Source organism: Sorex araneus, chromosome 9 (genome assembly GCF_027595985.1).
Source record: "Sorex araneus isolate mSorAra2 chromosome 9, mSorAra2.pri, whole genome shotgun sequence".
NCBI lineage: Eukaryota > Metazoa > Chordata > Mammalia > Eulipotyphla > Soricidae > Sorex > Sorex araneus.
Genome location: NC_073310.1, coordinates 66,062,082 through 66,082,263, shown reverse-complemented (window position 1 = coordinate 66,082,263; position 20,182 = coordinate 66,062,082).

The window sequence follows — 20,182 nt, the reverse complement described above, 5'->3', positions numbered from 1 at the left end:
ATAATTTTTTATAATCTACCTTACATGTCTGTACATATTCACATATAGATATGTATATATCTAGTTTAAAAAAAACAATCAGAAGAAAGACCTTCTGTCTCTCTTCTGGTACAAAAGAACTTGGAATTTTTCACTCCTATAATCACAATAAGAACAAAGTTTAAAACAACCTAAAATCAAACACCCATCAAATTGAAATCTCAAAGCAGCTTTTTATAGTACCCACAGAGCCACATCTGTTCCCTGGAGCACTGAGGTCAGCATGGACTTTCCACATCTATTTACCAGAAAGTTACGGGAGATATCACCCAGACTCGAGATTCTCACGACTGAGGGGTTGTAGATAACAGATTCTTTTCCTCTAATAGAGTTTACTGTGCATCACATATTTTTCATGTTTCAACTATGATAGTTTTTTGCCTGTCAAAAAATAAAATTTATGAATTTTATCATTTCAAGTTAATTTGACAAAATATTATTTATAGTATTATTTTTAATCTAATGGCTGATAAAATGATGTTCAGTTTCTTTCATTCTTGGTTGTATTTGCCCTCTTTGCTTTTTATTTTTCATCCATAATTCTACAGATGTACTGGAGCAATAGCACAGCGGGCAGGGCTTTTGCCTTGCATGTGACCGACCTGGGTTCAATTCTCTCATCCCTGTCAGCGAGCCTGGCAAGCTACCGAGAGTATCCCACCTGCACGGCAGAGCCTGGCAAGCTGGCCGTGGCATATTCCTACACCAAAAACAGTAACAACAAGTCTCACAATAAGACGTTACTGGTCTCCGCTCGAGCAAATCGATGAACAACGGAATGACAGTGCTATCATCCTGCAGAAAAGTGGTTTGTTAAATAGCAATTAACAACAGAAACACTTTTAACCTGTGTGTTTTACTTTTTGAAGTTCTTTTTTTTTTTTTTTTTTGCTTTTTGGGTCACACCTGGCGATGCACAGGGGTTACTCCTGGCTCTGCACTCAGGAATTACCCCTGGCCGTGCTCAGGGGACCATATGGGATGCTGGGATTTGAACCCGGGTTGGCCGCGTGCAAGGCAAATGCCCTACCCGCTGTGCTATCTCTCCAGCCCCAATTTTTTGAAGTTCTTATTGAAACTTATTTAAAATATGTGAGGGGAGAAAGAGGGAGAAAGAGAGACAAGTGCATGTTTGAAAAAGATCATGGGCTTCTCCAGACTGGAAACAGGCCAGCAAAGAAACAAGGAGACAAACCAATAAGATGCCTAGTAGAGGATGTTGGGAGGACCCACTTGGGTTGAAAGCTGCATATTGATAGTAGACTATAGACTGAATGTGATGGCCACTCAATACCTCTATTGCAAACTACAACACCCAACGGGAGAGAGAACAAAAGGAAATGTCCTGCCGCAGAGGCAGGGTGGGGTGGTGGGGGTTGGGGTGGGGGTGGTGGGAGGGATGCTGGGAACATTGGTGGAGGAGAATGGGCACTGGTGGAGGGATGTAAACGAAATGCAAATATGAAAGTTCATAAGTTTGTAACTGTACCTTACAATGATTCAGTAATAATATTTTTTTAAATGCATGTTCAAGCGAGAACACAGGCTTAAAGAGCAAGCCTGTTGTGATTCTTAAATTTCAAAAAATCACCAGGACATGCTTTTCCGAGGGAATGCTGGCTCTGTGCTCTCAGCTGGTCTTTCAGGGATCTGTCTATTCCATAGTCTTCCTGCCCCCACCACCTCCACCTGTCTGTGATGATTTTCTCTTGATCCTTGCTGTGTCTTTCTTGGTCTCTTAAATGGTTTCTATTTGGAATGTTGTTCTACTGCAAAACCTACATCACAGCCAGATTAAGTGCTTTGTTATATCATTTTACATTTGTGAGAAAGGCACTGTTGTTCTTCACATAAATGACTGAGACATTCTCACGGAACAGAAATAACATATCAAAGTTAAGCAGTGACTTGAAGGTGATACAGAAAATGTCTCAGTTCTAGCCAATCTCTAACTTACTTGGAAATTTGGATTCTTAAGCTCCAGCCCATATTTCTTTAGTACCTTATGACTGATATAGAATTCTCTGTAGGATAAAGTAGGTCACTTAAAATCAGAACAAGCCTTGAGGGATATTTGTGCAAAGAAATAGCAGGAAGTCCATTTTTCTGTGGGAGACGTGGTCCAACCCTTATGCCCGTTGGTTGTGGTTCTGAGCATACTAATCTTCAGAGAGATCTTTACGAACAAAAGAATTTTGTGAATTTCATATTTCCCCAGAATATAGTGATTAATATTATTGGGCTATGCCTTTTCTCATACCAAACACAGAGCTTCTAATTCAACATGCTTAAAAAGTCTTTAGAATAAGGTTTTTGGAATGCAGTGCCTTTGTAAGACATTTGGGATTCTGTTTTTGTTAGATCAAGTCATTGCAAGTTATTTCCAGGTATCTTATGAAAGAACATTTAGTGTTGTGATTTTTATTCACTATTAATATTTACAGATGATATTACTTAAAGGGCATACCCATCTCTTTTAGGGGCAACACAACCCACCAGTGTTATTTTGTAAATGTTCAAATACAAATTTAGAAATAGTGATTGGTAATCCAATTTTCACACTGAAAGTTAAAGCGTTGCACCTAAAACTTGCACATTTGTTATTGCTAAGCTCACATGCTCTTTATCTCCTCTATTATCAATGAGAAATTGCATGTACTCTAAGGTCAATGAATATAGACAGCAAGTTGTAGACAAATATACTATTCTATTATTATTATTATTAATGCTATATTATTTTACTGTTTTACATATTTCCCATTTTATTATTTTATAATGGCAGAATAATAGAGGAAAATTTACTTATCACCTTAGGATACATGAAATTCTTTAAGCAATCATCAATTCTTTTATTTTACCATTTTTGGACAATATACATTTAAAGGAATATGTCTACTCACTCCGAGTTATAAGTGAGTGGGACCAAAGGGGGAAATGGTGCACTTGGATATTCAGAAACATACCCATGTTATATCCAAATCTTAAATATTTGCCGCCCTTCTCTTGGGGGCTCTGTCTAGAAGGAGAGGACAATGCAGTGTTTTCAACCCGTTGTGTCAGTTACTAGGAATTGAATCCTGTAGCAGAAGCTCATTTATATCAGTGATGATTAGAAAACCGATCTTTTTCAGGTGGATTTAGTATGGATTAGAATTGATCAAGGACAAAGATTATCCAGGAGAAAAAGCCAAGTGAGATTACCAATACATGTTAAACATTGAAGTATTTAGATGGGAGTGGATCAGAAGTGTACATGGGTATGGTTGAAGGTGTCTAGCTATATATATATGTATATATGCACATATATACATATATATGCATGTATATATATGTATACACACATATATACACATATCTATATATACACACACATAAAGAGCGAAGGAGAACGCAAATGACAAAGAATTTTAGATTAGTAATCCAAGGGAATGTGTCACAAGGATTTACCCCACCACTCCCCAAGCCCCTAATGATTTGGAAAAGTGGCACCCTTCTATTTAAAAATGGAACATTAGATTTCTTCAAAGTTATTTTAACATTTTAGAACCTGGTTGTGGAGGAAATAGCTGTATACATCTCTGACTGCAGTGTTTGGAGAACACTATTCTTTTAGTATTTTGTACGTCTCTGAGACAATTTCTGATTCCTCAGTAATCTTTATGATGGTAATCTCCTGATCCTATTATTCTTCATATTTCCCATTTTATCCTCAAACATCCCATTAGGTCTAGTCTTGCTTTGTTCTTTCTTTTGTTAGAAGGAAATGGGAGGGGGGGAAAATTCAGCAGACTGAGATTTCATCTAATTGTAGATGAGGGAGAAAGAAGTAGTGTTTGATTTGCGTATTAAAATGGGGGAGGCACGGGAAGGCGGACAAGCTCTGGAATGGAACTCTTAAACAAACCAAGAGTTAAGGGAGATTAGGGCTGTGTGAGGTTTGTCACTTCAACAGTGTGGAATTCAGTGCTTAGAAAGAAGGTGTAAACGTTATCATTTGTTCATATCACAGTTTCACAAATCCTTATGCAGACAGTTTTAGACTACGAGTTTGGGGTCGATCCTTCCGTTTTGGCCTCCCCTTCCAAGATCTCTGCAGAGTCATCAGGTCTGTAGTCAGAGGAGAGACACCGTAAAGCTCTCCAAGGAGGCTGTCGGAAACAGGCCTCAGTGCACTGTGCAATATTCCCCACCACATTCCACTGACCAAAATATATCACATGGCCAGATTGATGACATCTTCCCCCATAGCCTAGAGTGAAAGCAAATTGGGTATGGAGAACACAGTGATCTCTCTGTCACAGGGAAAATGGAATGACAGGGTTGGAAAAGGAGGACAGGTTGAAGCAATGGGAAGTGTTGCATGCCAAAGCTGAATATTTCTTACCGATATATTTGTTTCACAGCGACACATAGATCTTATTCATTATACAACATTGTTGGCTAAGACCATTTTTTATGACAGCAAGTTTTCTGGAAAAAAAAAGAATCTAAGTGGAGGACAGGATAATATGTGGGACATGTGAATATGTGAATCTGCGAAGCTCTTATCTCTCCTTTTGTTTTAGAAATTCAAATCAGCAAATACAAGACATTTTGAAGTGATTATCACTCAGTAATGATTCTTTTAATGTCAGTTCAACTTCCACTGATTTCTCTTCTTTCCCTAAATCCTAACAGCAATTTCAAAGATTTACATAGTTCTGACACACAGGCTGATTTTACATAAATATTTTCATTTTATTATCATTGCTGTGATAGCAAATACTCTTTTAAGATAGAGTATCCCTTAATAGCAACCATTTTATTATTTAGCACTCTTCAGATAGCAGACTCTAAATAAGATAAGCACTTTCTTTTATTGCGTATTGTTAATTTTTGGCTACACCAAGTGTTACTCAAGGCTACTCTTAGCTCAGTGCTTGGGGCTCAGTCTGGGCAGTGCTTAGGGGACCATACTGTATCAAGAGTCAGATCTTGGCAAAGCATCCCTTTGAGCCAATTCCCCGGACCAAGATAAGTTTTCTTTTCTTTTTTTCCCATTTTATTTTATTTTTTAATAAGTTATGTAAAAATTTTAACAAGATAAGTTTTATTAATGAATCAACAACTTTATTAGAAAAGATTCACCATCATAGAGCCTGCACTATAGACATTGACGTAGTTTACACGGCCTTTGTGACATTTACGGGAAGGTCCACAGTGGTGCCGCATCTGTCCAAGAGCAAACATTCAGGGAGCACTTCTCACTTCGGGTGCTGGGACAGATCTTTAAGAAACCAAAATTAGGAGAAAGCTGAAACTAAAGACAATGAAAAACAATCTGAAAATATGCCCATTGATATTTCAGGTTAAAGTTGAAGTCCAAGAAGTTCAAAATATTCTGTTTCTTTTATCCTAGCTTTCTTTAGGTTCTGTAGAATCCCATGTCAAAATGGATTGAATTTTTTGTTTGTTTGTTTGTCTGTTTGTTTGTTTGTTTGGGGACTGTTAGTTCTCTGCTGATCAGTCTATGCTGCAGAGATAAGCAAGCGTGTGGAATGTTTGAAAGCGGAGGGCTAGAGCTCACTCAAGCCATTTAGCACTGAGTAGCTTTTGCAGCCCCTTTTTATTGGGTTGACGATCAAGACATCCAGCGTACACCAGAGTACAAAGATCAAAATACATATGATCAAACACCTTAAAGTACATATTATTTTATAGCCTAATGACGCATAAAGTTCTTGATGAAGTAAAAAGACCACCTTGTAAATCTGTACATCCCACTTGCCATATATTCCACATCAACATCTATGCATGCCTACACAATAACCCAATAATATAATTGTTTAAATATTTTTCTTTTCTTTGGGGTCACACCCAGCGATGCACAGTGGTTACTCCTGGCTCATACACTCAGGAATTACTCCTGGCAGTGCTCGGGAGACCATATGGGATGCTAGGAACTGAACCTGGGTCGGCCATGTGCAAGGCAAATGATCTACCCACTGTACTATTCCTCCAGCCCCCGGTAATTGTTTAACTTTCATCTAATCATTGCATAATTAATCTATAACAGAAGGCAGCTGCATTGGAACATGCTGACCCCAAGCTAGTTTGTTCAGAGTTCCTAGTGTTTGCAGTTATGACACGGCCTTGTTTGCAAGGCAGTGTTCCTGGAACTTCCTCATGACTCTGGTCAGGCTCCAACAGGGGACCATACCCAGAGAGGCTCAGGACTTACTCCTGGCTCTTCACTGAGGAATCACTCCTGGTGGTGATCAGGGAACCGTAGGAGATGCCAGGGATCAAATCCAGGTCAGCTGCATGCAAAACAAGTGCCTGACAAGCTGTACTACCTTCATTCCAGTCCCAGTTAACTGAGTTTTCTAAGACACTGTCGCTGGAGAAGGAATAGAGTCTGTCTTATTACTTCCAGTGAGGAAGAGAAACCCATGACAGATGGATGTGGGCTGTGTATCTGCTGAAAATAACATATATATGTTGGAGCAGAAGCAAGAAATGGAAAAGAAATTAGAGGCACAGACTTCCACCTCAAGAAATTGAACTAAGCTGCCTTTCCTTGCATGTTTCCAACTTTGATTACAAAGCAGGGACTCTTGTTTTGTTTTCTGTTCCATTTCTTTGATGTTCACTGTGGCCATTTTTTTAATTGGAAAGAAGCCATTTTCTCCTAGAGAAGTGCTTAGAAACGCTTAGTCTTGAATAACATTCCACTTCATGGCTGCTGACGGCTGCAATTTAAGTGACTCTTTAGTAGAGTTACTTTTCCTGCTTTCTACTGATAGTATGATTTGCTGGAGATACCTGTGGTATTACTGTAAGTCAGGTAGACCCTTTCTTTGCCAAGACGGTTGGTTTACGTGTTTAGTTATTAACTATGATATTGAATTTTGAAAGAAGGGATGGGGTCAGAGAGCTAGGACAGGGCAAGGCTCCTGTCTTGTGTGTGGCTGACCTGTTCAGTCTCTAGCACTGCATAGAGTTCCCAACCAGACTTCAGAGCAGAGAGCCAGGAGGAAGCCCTGGTCACAGCTGGTTGTCACCCACATCCCTCCTGCATCATTTGAAAGGGTACCTGGGGGATGTTTCTGCTCTGAGAGTTGCACAGTAATTGTTTAAAGACTATACTAAAGGCCAAGGGCACAGCAGTCAGTGTGGAAGTTAGGGTACAGGCTGGTGCAGGGGAGGCAGAAGCAACGGCAGGTCTCTGACCATGCCCAGGTTCTTCAATTACTGTTCGAGCAGGCACCAGTAATGTTTCTCATTGTGAGATTTATTGTTACTGTCTTTGGCATATCCAATATGCCATGGGTAGCTTGCCAGGCTCTGCCGTGCGGGCTAGATACTCTCGGTAGCTTGCCTGGCTCTTCGAGAGGGGCAGAGGAATCAAACACAGGTCGGTCGCGTGAAAGGCAAACACCCTACTGCTGTGCTATCGCTTCAGCCCAGGTTCTTCAATATTTTCAAGAATGAAAATATCGAATAATAAAGATGCTCATACTCCAAGTTCGAAAGTAGAAAATTTTATTGTAAAGTAGAAGAAAGAAGAAAAAGAACGTCTCAAGTGGAGAGGGACTTTGGATAGGACTAAGTTAATTGTGGCTCTTTTTGTGAGATTTTTATAGGAAAACCGGATCTGTGTGTGACAGAGAATGCACAGAGTGGTCAGCCTGGTTTGTCTTTCTGGCCATCTGCCTCAGGTATTGTCTGTTATTTCAGTGGCCCTGTGAGCCTAAGCTCCGGGGGTAGAATTTTATGATGAATAATCATTAACTCCTGTTTATCAGAAAAGGTCCAGGAATTTGCAAAGAGTAAAAAGTGCAGAATGCGCCAGCCTAAAGCAGGACTGCTCACAGCAGCAAGCAGGGTACACTGAGTTTTCCTCTTTCACACAAGGCATCTGAAGTGTCCAGCACCATGTGGCCCCTGAGTATTGCTAAAGTACTGTTGGGAGACTCAGGTAATAGGAACTGCTCTGTGGGGACCAGCCGGAGTCTGGCCAGAGTAAGGAGAGTTTCACTCCAGCTGCCCAGGACCCAGATTAGGGTATGCGGGGAAACTTTGACGGCAAAATAAAAGGTCCTAAAATAAGAGCACTTGGATATCAATTGGACATAAGGGTAACGAGAAACATCTTTATCCTACCCAGGAAAGGGGCTATGAAAATGAGAAGACAAATGTGAATGTCGGTCTGAATCAGCCTTTTGTGCGTAGACCCAGAAGAGAAATGTGCATGTGTGCAAACATGTAGACACACATACATGTTTCATGCATCATATGCCCTCAGACAGCAGCAAGCCTGGTGTGCAACCCTGAGTTAGTCATGTCGTTCCCTCGGAGAGGGGCCTGGACAACGGGAGGTCTCAGTTTCCTGTTGCTGAAACTAGGGAGCTGTGTGCTTCAAGAAGATAGGAGCCAATAACAGGAAGGGCACAGCCGTCAGCTTGAGGGCATTCTGCGTGACATGACGAAGAACGAATCACTGGCAACGGAATCTAAGGGAAGAACACAAAATAGGGCACTAGGACAAATTAAAATGTGTTAAGAAATGGGAAATGCACACATCAACAATTGCGCGGTCTTAGAAGAGCCTGTTGAATTACATAAGAACACAAAGTCATTGAGGGGAGCTGGGTCACCCCAGGTGTGCTCAGGGCATAGTCCTGGTGGTGCCTGGGACACCTGAAGTGCTGTGGATAGAATCAGGTAGGCTTTATGCCAGACAAGTTCCTTACCTCTGGTAGGATACAGCTCAGAGGCAACCTATTACATAAAACCTTCCATGATTCTGCAAGGCACCTTACATTCATTGCTGTCTCAGTTGAGAGCACGCACTTGGAAAATAGCGGTTGAGCTTGCCATTGTAGTGTGGTAATTTGTTTAGGACTCTGCCTTCTCCCCTACACTGTACTGTGTGTTGTATTGACAGATCGTTAGACTTCCAGTTCCTATTACTATAGTATCTGACATATGTGTGCGCCCAACTATAGTTTGAGTCAATGACTGAATATTCTGTGTGAACCTGAGGTCCCTGGTTAGTCACAGCTCTCAGCCCTTCTGTCTGTGCCAGCGATGTTTTAATGAGTGCATAGAAGGACTGCTGAACGGAATTGTGCATGGCCTAGATATTTTATATTTACCTAGGTATTTTATAACCTACCGGAATGCTTCCTGGCTCCAGCTCATAAGGGAATTCATTGCTTTGCCTCCAGATCTGCTCCCACAGTTGCCATCAGGGGACCCAGGGCCCCCACCGAGTCCCCATCACAGCGACAGAGAGAGCAGTGCCTTTTCCTTAGCATGGTGTGCCTGCCTCAGAACTACGTGGTCAGCATGAATAAGCACCCACAGTGTAAGACGTGATCTCCCTTGGGTGCATGTACTAGCTAAGGAAAAGTTGAAACCAAACCTGCACTCCTCTGTCATACCCAATCACCCTCCCAGTTCTGGTTTCCTTCCACAAGAGATGCCTGAGGCCTTCCATCTGACTGCTCAATCCCCAGCCCCTCGCCTCCAAATTCATGCCCCTGGTAACCGATGAGGGGAGAGGCTGATTTTCTACCTTGGTCCCGATAGCTCAAAATCCAGTGCATCTACTGAGTTGGCAAATGCTCTTTTGCCTTCTGGTCTGAATCTTCGCTCCTCTGAGGACTGAGACCTCTGCGTGTCGGCTCTGGCTGCTTTGTCACTCACTCAGACTCTGCCACACTTTTTCTCTGCTGTGCTGGGAGGCTGTCTCACAGGGGGCTCCGGGGCTGATGCATTGGGCTGGTTTCTCATTCAGTCCATTCCCCTGATTCCAGACACTCTCTGCAGCTTTAGGGAAGGGACTGCCATCCTAAAGCAAAACTTGAGCCTTGCCACATTCCTTTTTTATTAACATAAGGTCTATTGGTGCCTCTGTTATCTTTCAATTGGAAAGAAGGAACGAATTCCAACCTTACTTATCACCTTTACCCCTTGATATTAGGCACCGTTATCCTTTCTCTCTGTCTAGCAAATGCCAATTTCTCACATTCAGAGCTAAATAACTAAATACACTGCTTAACCTTCGCCTTATAACTTTTCTTTTTAACTTTCTGTGTTGATTGAATAATTTCTATATTTCTTAATCTGTCTGAAGTTCATTGACTATAGTTTTCTTCTGTTGTTAGGTTTCCCTGATTTATTTCTTTATTTCAAGCTTTTTAAAATTTTTGTTTCATTCCATGCTCTATTTAATGTTATTATTTCTCTGTGTACTTTCAAGTATGATCATTTACTGTATACTTTCTTTTAAGTCCTTGAGCATGATGAAAACAGCCCCTGTAAACCCAGCTTGGCTCAAGTTCAGATACTCAGGCTTCCCGGCCGCACTTTCCTTTCTTGAATGTGGGACATTCTTTCTTGTCCTTTCTCTATATTCAATTTTTTAATCCATATTTGACATTGTTGCTGAAAAATGGGCGTTCCTGAGCAACACTGTCTTTTCTTAAAGGATACCGAGCTTTGCTTTCATTTGTTAGTCTTCCAATCCTCTGAGCTTATTTATTCATTTATTTTATCTCTATTTCTTCTTAAGTGGGATCTCTCTTGCTTTTGCTCTTAATTTTACCACCTGACCTGCATTGTGGGAAATGAGCTTCTTGCCACGTGGATTCCCGATTCCTCTGCTGTCCTTCTGTGCTGGCTGGCCTGGCCCGAATGTCAACCTGATCATCAGCATCTTCACCTCACAGTAGTCTTCCTCCCTGGGCCTCCCCAAGCTCAAGAGATGCATGCAAGGGTGCAGTGACGCTCTGCCGCTCCTCCCCGGGCAGGTCCCCCTCCTCACAGTCCTCCACAAGAGCTCACAGCTTCTGCACCCAACTCGCAGGCTTGCCCTCCCCACGTGCCCACACTCTAGTCGGGCTCCTCCATCAGGACCATCCGGGGCACAGAGTCAGGCCGAGTGTGAGACATTCCTCCTTCACTTCCTCCTCTCAGTCACTCTGGCTCTGCAGAGACCTGGGGACTTCTCAGAGGAAGAACCATTCACTCTCAAGTCTGGCTGCAGATATCGGGCATTGGGTTTTAACCCTTCTTTGGCTCTGTTCCTACTGGTACACATTTTACAAATTTACTGCTTTTTTGTGATTTTATTCATTGGAGCTAAGAATTTCCCTCCTGACTCATCTCTTCTACATTTAATTTAATTTAATTATAATTATCATGCTATTATGTGTAATAAATATATTATTACTCATTGAGAAAATTATTATTTCATCTCCAATTATTAATTTTATGGTTTATTTTAAAGAAAAGCTAATGCTATTATTTCCAGAATGTCATTTTCCTACACTTAAGCAAAATGGAATTCAGTATTTATAAAATGTGTTTTCCAGTTCATTTTACTCAAGACTTGAAATTTCCCTTACATTTTGTTTTTAAATTTAATAATGTGTAAGTTTGTGCAAGACACATGATATAAACACTCTACAATCTTTCCAGCCCCAATGTATTGATATTACACAAAATATGAAAAATGACTCTTTTTTTTAAAAAAATAACAATGTGGGAGTATGGCTATTTGTTCAGCCATTGATTAAGCTGATTGAATTGGGCATGAACTCCACATTACTTTTTTATTTTATTGTATCACTGTGAGATAGTCGCAAAGCTTTCATGTTTGAGATCCAGCCATACAGTGATGGAACACCCACCCCTCCACCAGTGTCTACCAGTGCACATTTTCACTATCAATGTCCCCAGTTTCTCGCCCCCCCCCCCATCACAGTCCTCACCTTGCCTCTATGGCAGACAATTTCCCCAATACTCTCTCTCTAATTTTGGGCAGTATGTTGCTCGAATTTTCCCACCACCATTCAAGCCTACCTGCCAGGGGCAGATGCTAGAAAATTTATTTTCCATTGCTCATTTTGAACATCATGAGAATTTGCATAGCTGTGATTGTAAATGTAAATTTCTAGATTGTAAGTGGTTGGGTTCCAGAGACATCTCTGTCTGGCACTGATTCATTTTGGGTTTCAATTGGGAGTTTCTGCGCCAGGACTGTTGGTGTGCTAAGATGGCGCCTGGAGGCAACTTGTGAGCATGACATCCAGTCTTCTGGATGGGCGGGTACCTAGGGAAAGGACAGTCCAGGTGCTCCACCACTACGCGGCCTGGAGACTTAGTCCTAGAACCCGCATACCTGGGCCTTGCTTGTGGAAGCTCTTGGTTACCGGGATTCCATCAGGAGTAGGCGGGGAGACTGCACCTACTCCATCTGGGGTACCCCGGTGATACTGGCTAGTATGGGGCCTGGAGAGATCTCTGGCACTCCGGTGTCTTCCCAGACCTGCCTCTGTGTCTCTGAGACAGGGATGTTGGTGCACTAAGATTCACATTACAAAATTCCCAGCAGATGATATCTTGATGAGATCCATCCTAGAGACAGTGGAGTCAGGCTGGGGGTATGGCAGCAATTTTGGATAGTGGAATCAAGTGGCTGCCAGGAACTCTGCCTGGGCGATCACAAGCCAATCTGACCCCTCCAATTTACTTGGGTCTGTTCAGCCATGCATGGGTCCGAGCTTAACTGCAGCTTTTGATCTCTTTCGAGATTTATTTAGGGGTTTCTGAAGCAAGGCCAGTAGTAGAGCTTACAGGGTGGCGCTGGAGTTGGTTCCATGTGCATTGGGAAGTGGGGGGAGGTAGCCCATCCCAACTCTGAGAAAGCCATGAGCTTGTATAGCTGAACTACAGGTGGTTTTGTGGGTGTAGCTCCCACATACCTAATTTTTGGCCATTTAATTTCTTGGTCCCAAACTGTTGGGGTCTGGTCCAACAATTGCACAGTGGCAATTTTGGGGTGTCAGGAAGCCTGAAGTCACCATCAGGCTCCTGATGCACTTGCCCGCAGCTACAGGTTGACCCCCTTGGAAGAGGACTCTTGATAAACTGTCCATCTGTAAAGTTATTTGACCCATTGATAGTAGCCTATTTCATTAAGTTAATTTTTATTCATAAATCATAGCACATGACAGGGACAAATGAAGATGTTACTGGCGCCTGCTCCAGGAAATCAATGAATAGTGGGATGATAGTGATACAGTGATACAGAAATCATAGTAGAATGAATTCTAAGACTAAGTTCATTATTGAAATATGAGTTTCTATAAGCTTGCTAATCTTGTTTTATTTCAGGTGAGCACCTGGCTGTGCACATTCCTGGCACTGCACTCAGGGACCACTCCTGGCAGAACTGGAGAACCCTATGGGATGCCAGGGATTGAACCCGGGTTGGATGCATGTAAGGCAATTGCCCTTCCCACTGTATTAGTGCTCAGGCCCCATAAACTTGTTTGTTTCTGAAAGTTATTTAGAGGCTCTCAGTGGGTCTAACTATTCTGTGTTCTATAGCAGGGCATGGGGACCAACATCTTATCAGTTTATACGACTTAAAGTTTTGGGGTCAACCTTGTATTTAAAATATAACTCTACTCTTTCTGGATTAGTATTATATATATGTGTATACATGTACACATATATATAATCTATGTTAAAATAATCACTTGCAAAAATTCAGATTTAAATGTCATATGAATAAAATGAATTACAAATAGAGGCTTAAAAGAAGTGAAATTTATCCCTGTGCTACTTTAAAATACGTCTATGAACTTTTATTTGCAAATGAAGATGCTTGCCTAATAGTTCTAAATTTAGTGTTATTTGTGGACTGCCTTATTTCAGGGCAGATCTATTGAGGTTTTTCTGTCCCTTTCTCGAATGATCTTCAAGTAGGTGTTTGAGTGACACATGCTACTCACAGTTAGACGCTGCTCCTCTAGAGAGCTTTGGACCTTTGATCTTGTTCAGTCAAACCCTTGTGAGTAGATCCAGCCAGAGTCAAGAATGGAGGGTAGGGGCTGGGTGATGCAAGTGGGAGATGGAGGAACGGGTCGGGGGGGGGGGGAGAGAGAGAGAGAGAGAGAGAGAGAGAGAGAGAGAGAGAGAGAGAGAGAGAGGGAGAGAGAGAGAGAGAGGCTATTAAGGATGACTTCCCACTCTATATGGAGAAATTTGGGAGAAATAAATGCGTATGAGGAGGGAGGGGGATGAGGTGGCTGTGGTGCTGCTGAGCTGTCAGACCATTGTGGGAATGAGCCCCCTGGCCCCTTCCCCTGGAGGCCTTAGGAGCACCCAGAGTGTGGTGCCCGTGGAAAGAAAGGTAGAAACTTGCTGGGTGTGTTGGTGATCATGTGACTGTCATTAACATCCTGGTGTCTTCCGTGTCCCCCGAGGCTGGGATGGGAACATGGTCCCTGACGGGTCTGCTGGTGCAGGTACTGAGCACTTGGTAATATTTCCGAGTCATTCCAATGTGATTCTTCTTTTCCTGCTAGCAAGAGCTTCTGAACGAAATTGCTATTGACATTTTTTTCTACGGGGTTTTCAAATATTGTTGTTGTTGTTGTTGTTGTGTGCACATGTTTACATAATTAAGCCCAATTGAGTAGCTCCAAGAATCAATAGCCTTTATTCAGTTGTGTTTTTACTGGGTAGTGGCATTGTGGGCCACTCCTGACAGAGCTCCAGGCTGCTTTGAGCTCTGTACTCAGAACAGACCCCTGATGATGCTTTTAGGATCAAGCATGTGCCAAGGGTTAAAACTGGGGTCTGTGGGATGTAGGCAAGTGCTTTAACTCCTGTGCTCTCAATCCAGCCAGAGGAAATGCCCTGGATCTCATCCTTGAGTGGGGTTCAATTCCAGGTCAGAGTAGCAAGACAGGGAGCCTTGAAAATGTAAGGGCACAAACCCACATATCCCCATGCACCCATGTATGCCTGCCCTGGCCTTGTCAGGTCTGTTTGGGAATCCCTGGGACGGGGACAAAATGCCGCATTTCTCACAACTTGCATCCAAGTGTGAGGGAGCATCAGCCACAGCAGTAACCTGGCCAAGTGTGCAAGTGCCACCCGGCACAGACTAGCCCCGTTTGCCACAGGGACAAGAAGGAAAGGAAGGGGAAGGGGACGGAGAGCTCCAGCTGGCGCCTGGTCCAGGGATGTTCCAGCCCTCTAGTCCTTGCACAGTACAAGGAAAGGGAGAAGATCTCCAACTTTAAGAGACAATGCCAAAGTTTTTAGGGCGTCAGTTTGATGGCTGGAAATGTAGGTTAGATAAGTGTTTCTGATTCAGGGTGCTTGTTGACACTTCAAAGAGTGGCCAAAATCAGAAGAAGATAAATCAGAAGCTTCTTTGGAACAAAACAGTACCTGAAGTGATAACACAGCTGTTTCTCTTTGACATTAACTTAGTGTATGTGTAGCACTGAGTATAGTACACTTCTCACACAATGAGATACAAAACACTGTTTTTCTAGTGCCAATATGCACGACAAGGAATGCTCTGAGCAGAGGGAAGGATTGTGTGTGTCCGAGGGTGAGCACTGAAGCTAAGAGGTCACTGTTTTATTTACTCGTTATGGGAATGTAAGGCTTGCTGAATATTTTGAAAAGTACTGAGAAAAGAGCTCTTGATTTCGAATTCATGAAACCACACTTCTTCTTTCTTTTATTCAAGAAAACAGTATTTCTAGACTGTCATAGGAAGGACTAAAATACCTACGTATAGTTTCCAAATTTATCTTAATATATTAAAAATAATGCTATACCAGTACTAGTGTTTACATTAATTTATTTGCATAGCTCCGAGTGTTGGTCTCTCTTAATCATTTAAAAATCTCCGAATCATTCATGCACTCATTTTGAAATGAAAGTTTCAGGGGAAATAAGAGTGGATGTAGAAATAAGATCATGAATTTTATATTTATATTTTATTTCTGAAGCAAACTCTGTCTTTCTGCTCTGCCAGCACCGGAAGCAGGTCTTTTCGGGAGCAGCAAAGACACAAAAGCTGGGGACCGTGATTTGGGGAGTATCCATTAGAAAAGCCCCACTGCTTCTTTGTTTTAGACACAGTGTACTTTCAAAGTCTCTCTCTGCAAAGACACTGGGGAGCCTGTGTCCACTCATTGCTGTCCACTCATTCAGCCCAGTGGTCTGAACTAACGGGATGCGAGATCAATGACCATGACCGTAGAGTTCTGATGTTAGCATTTTATTTTATTTTTCCAAAAGAGAAAAGCAAAACTGTTCTTTTAGATACTTTTAATATACTTTTAGATACTTTTAATGTACTTTTAGATACTCTTAGATACTTTTTTAGAGTATCTAAATACGTTTAGAGTATCTAATATATGTTATATATGTTCCAACTAGTGTGCTTGACTCACAGGAAAGCCAGCCTGGCCTAGAGCTAGGGACCTGAGGATGCAGAGAAGGAGGCTGCCATGGACTAGCTCCCTGGTTTGAGCAACAGCTACAAGTTTTCAAATCCAAAATAAATGTTGATTTAGTACAAGGAAAAGGGAAAGAGTTAAGAAAGACACCTCAGAAAGCTGCAAAGAAAGCAACCAGTTATTGCAGAAGGCAAGTATTTTAACTAATGTTAAATGGCAGACAAGAAGTGCCTCAATGGCAAAGTCCATTTACCTCAACATTGCTCTAAAACTGTCAGATAATTTTCAAATAGCAAGTTTCTTTTCTAGATCCTATGCAAATTTTAATGTGTTCTGCTGAATTATATTTGTAATCATATATAACCCCCTTCTTTTATCCTTGATTTGGGCTCTCATTACTCTAAATTTTACTAAATTAAAAATGAAATTGAAAAATACTATTCAGTAAAGGCATGCATTGAAATAAAAATCAAGTAAATGCTGAGGAGGAATGAGTCTGAGTAGCTTCTGACAGGCCAGAGTGTGTTACCGCTCTAATTGATGAGCCAGACCAAAACATTCTTTTTTTCCAACCATTCCTACAGATTCTAGAAATTATTTCCAACACTGTGATATGTATCTTGCAGGAGGTTTCTTTCTGCCACTTTTGAAAGCTTTCTTTAGGACCTGAACAATCAACATAGATTTCTGTGTCTTGGTCATTGCATTTCTACTTTAAAGGATCCACAGAAAGATTTCTGCTGTGACCTCCAGTATTGAATGGTGAGGGAATGAGTTATCTTTTGCAAACATGATACAGATTGCTAATAAGAGCTTCACCAGTGTGGCATTATATATTTTAACAAGTAAAATATTTGCATGGCCTTGTCTGGTTCTAAATTCCAAAAGAGGTTATTATGTATGTCCAAAGAAACTCTAGTCTGAAATAATTTGGGAAGTACAAGTACTAGGAAATAGATGTGTCATAGGAGTGTAAACACTGTGATTAACTTGTTTGCTGCAGCCTCCTTCAGGAAAAAAATAAATGAGTGTAATTAAATCATGAATAACTTGTGTGTTCTTGTTCTTCTATCCCAGTGAAATCATATCAAATATCTCAGCTTGGAAATTTTCTTAAATGTACTAAATTGTTCCCTTTAGTCTTATCATTAAATGTCTTCTTTGAAAAAAATAAAATAAATGACTTCTTTGTATTAGTAATAGCTCACAAAAAAATAGTTTAGGCTTATACAATTTCGTCAACATTTCGTCTGTTTGGAATCAGCAAACGTCCATTGCAGTGCAGGCTAAGTTTTTCATGGTTGATTTCTTTTTAGCAGCCTCAAAGCATTAAGAGTTTTTCTCATTTTTTTTATGAATAATTTTAAAACTGCAAATACTTCCATAGTTACAAAACAAGGTTCATTACTTAGAAATGCTAGCTATGGATCTTCATTCTGAAATACATAGAAATTTTCTAAGACAACAAAGTTTGAAATGAATTCTTGTTAGTGAAGTAATTTTATGGTTAGGATGACATTACCTCGATAGGATTATAAATATCACTGATGGCTAAAATAATACTTTTAGTATAGAAAGAATTCAACAAATATTAATTTTCTCCTTCAGCCAAGGAGGAAACTGATTAATCATCTTCCAATCTAATAATTTTCCAAATGTATTATTTTGATTGCCATATCTCTGGGAGCTATCTTAGCTATCAAAGAGATTCTATTTCTATCTCCTTGTTTAAGAAAGGGGGTACAGGAAAAATGGGCCATATTACAGTTATTAGACCCAGATTACCTAGCTCATAGCTGACAGAAAATCAGGATCTAGGGTTTTATTTCATTTTGTGAATACCAGAGTACAGTGTTATTTTCAGTCAGACTGTGCTGTCCTTTGTTTCGGGGGGCGGGGGGGGGCAGAGAGTGGGAGCGGAGAAGAAAGTATTAAAATGCTAATATAGTTTCAACTTTATTATAAAATGTATAGAATGCCCTTTTAATCATTTGGCAAGAAATATCTCTGCTCTGATGCCATCTGTCATGAGAGTCTACACACACACACACACACACACACACACACACACTCTGACACAGGATCATGTGATTTCCTCCTGGGACTGACAGAATAACCTTGTTGAGCCCGAGTGTAACCTCATCACTCTCCTGCTCTCGTCTCTTGCTCTCAGGTCTGTCAATCTTGTCCCACACCGATTCCAACCTAAACTTTCTAGAACGCATATCTGCCATGTTTCTCCTCTGATCAAAGATCTTCAAGAGTTCCATATATGACACATAAAATTCCGATAAGACCTTCTGCCTGCTGCAGAGCCAAACTTTGTTCCATCCTTTCCTTGATTTGTCAAAACAGAACTTTTATTTTTGAATAAATTTCCATTTCTTAAAAGTTGCAACAATAGTGTAGATTCTCAAAGTTCCCTCACCCCGTCTCTCCTCAGCTAAACACAGTATATGATACCATGATTTTCTTAGCAAAACTAGAAAGCCAGTGTCTGTCAGTCTGACCATGAACTTAACTCCTGGTGCTATTCTGTGTCTCTTCCAGCATTTAATCCCCGATTCTACAGTCCCAGATACTGCACCTGCCTTCCCTGTCCCCGTGAGTTACTCTGCGCATGCCACGTTCTTGGTCTTGATTGGTCTTGATGTTGACACTTTTGAGTGTGAGGTATTTTGGGGACTGTCCTTTAATTTGGGATCATCTGATGATTGCCTCGTGATTCGTGTGAGGTTATAATTTGAGAGAGGAATGCCACAGAGATGAAAAGCTGCACACACAGCACATTGAATCCCAACAGTCTGGTGTCAATGTGACTCATTACCGGTGACTTGCCCAGGTCCTGATGACCCGGCTTCTCTGCTAGCTCCTGGACTGTCCTTCCTGGACTCAGTTCTTCAGAAGTGAGTCTGCCCATACTCAGAGGAGTAGAGGAGTTAGTGTATTAAACCCCATTTCCTGCCTGGGGAAGAGAAAGGGCCCCAGATATGAACTAGAATCCTTGATGCATTGAAGTTGGACTCGTGACCACTTGTTTCACGTTTGGGGCTGGGATCTCTCCTACTTTGTTGCTGGGTGCTTTAGCCTTGGCTTCAGGAGCTCTTTGTGGTTGCTGAGATATCCCTTGATGTTTGCCATCCTTGGAATTTTCTGGCACTCCTTTCATGCCCAACAAAATGTCCCACATTCATCTTCTATACTTTGCCCTTAGCCTCCAAGCATTCTCCTTTCTAACAAGGGTTGCTTGGTTTTGTGAAAGAATGGAATTTTGTCCTTGAACGGTCTACTCCACACATGTAACATTGAGTCTCAGAATTCCTGTATATGATTTGTTTGTGCTACACGTAAGTTCATAAGTGTTTTCTTAATAGCAATTAACATTCTTTTGTGTGGTATTTTTCAAGTCTAAAGGGATACTCTGCCTGACTTTTCTGTGAGAAAAAAAATCTGCAAAAATCTGTAAGGACCATGTTTCTCTGGTTCCAGACCTGGAAACTGCTGAAGATTTGTTGAGAGTCAGCTTTAGGAATTTTCCCACAGTTGTGGCTAAAAATTGCCTGAGCAGCCTTGTAACCTGACTTCCCAGGGAAGAAAAGAACAGCCCTGAGGGGGCGGGAGGTTATTTGAGCATATGCTAAGATTTTCTTTTTCTCCTGGGTATTTCTCTTTTCTTTTCCTGAAGACAAGCTAAGGGCAATCCCAGAGACTCTCTCCTGATGATAGAGTAAACCTGAAAGCAGAGCCCGCAACTAGATCTCCTTGCACCCCTCCCTCTCCTAGAAGCATCTTATCCTGGCCTGACAGAAACTTTTGTGGCAGTGTCCACCATCCCCTGAGGTGTGATGGATCAGGGCTGACTGGTTATCTCCTTTTAT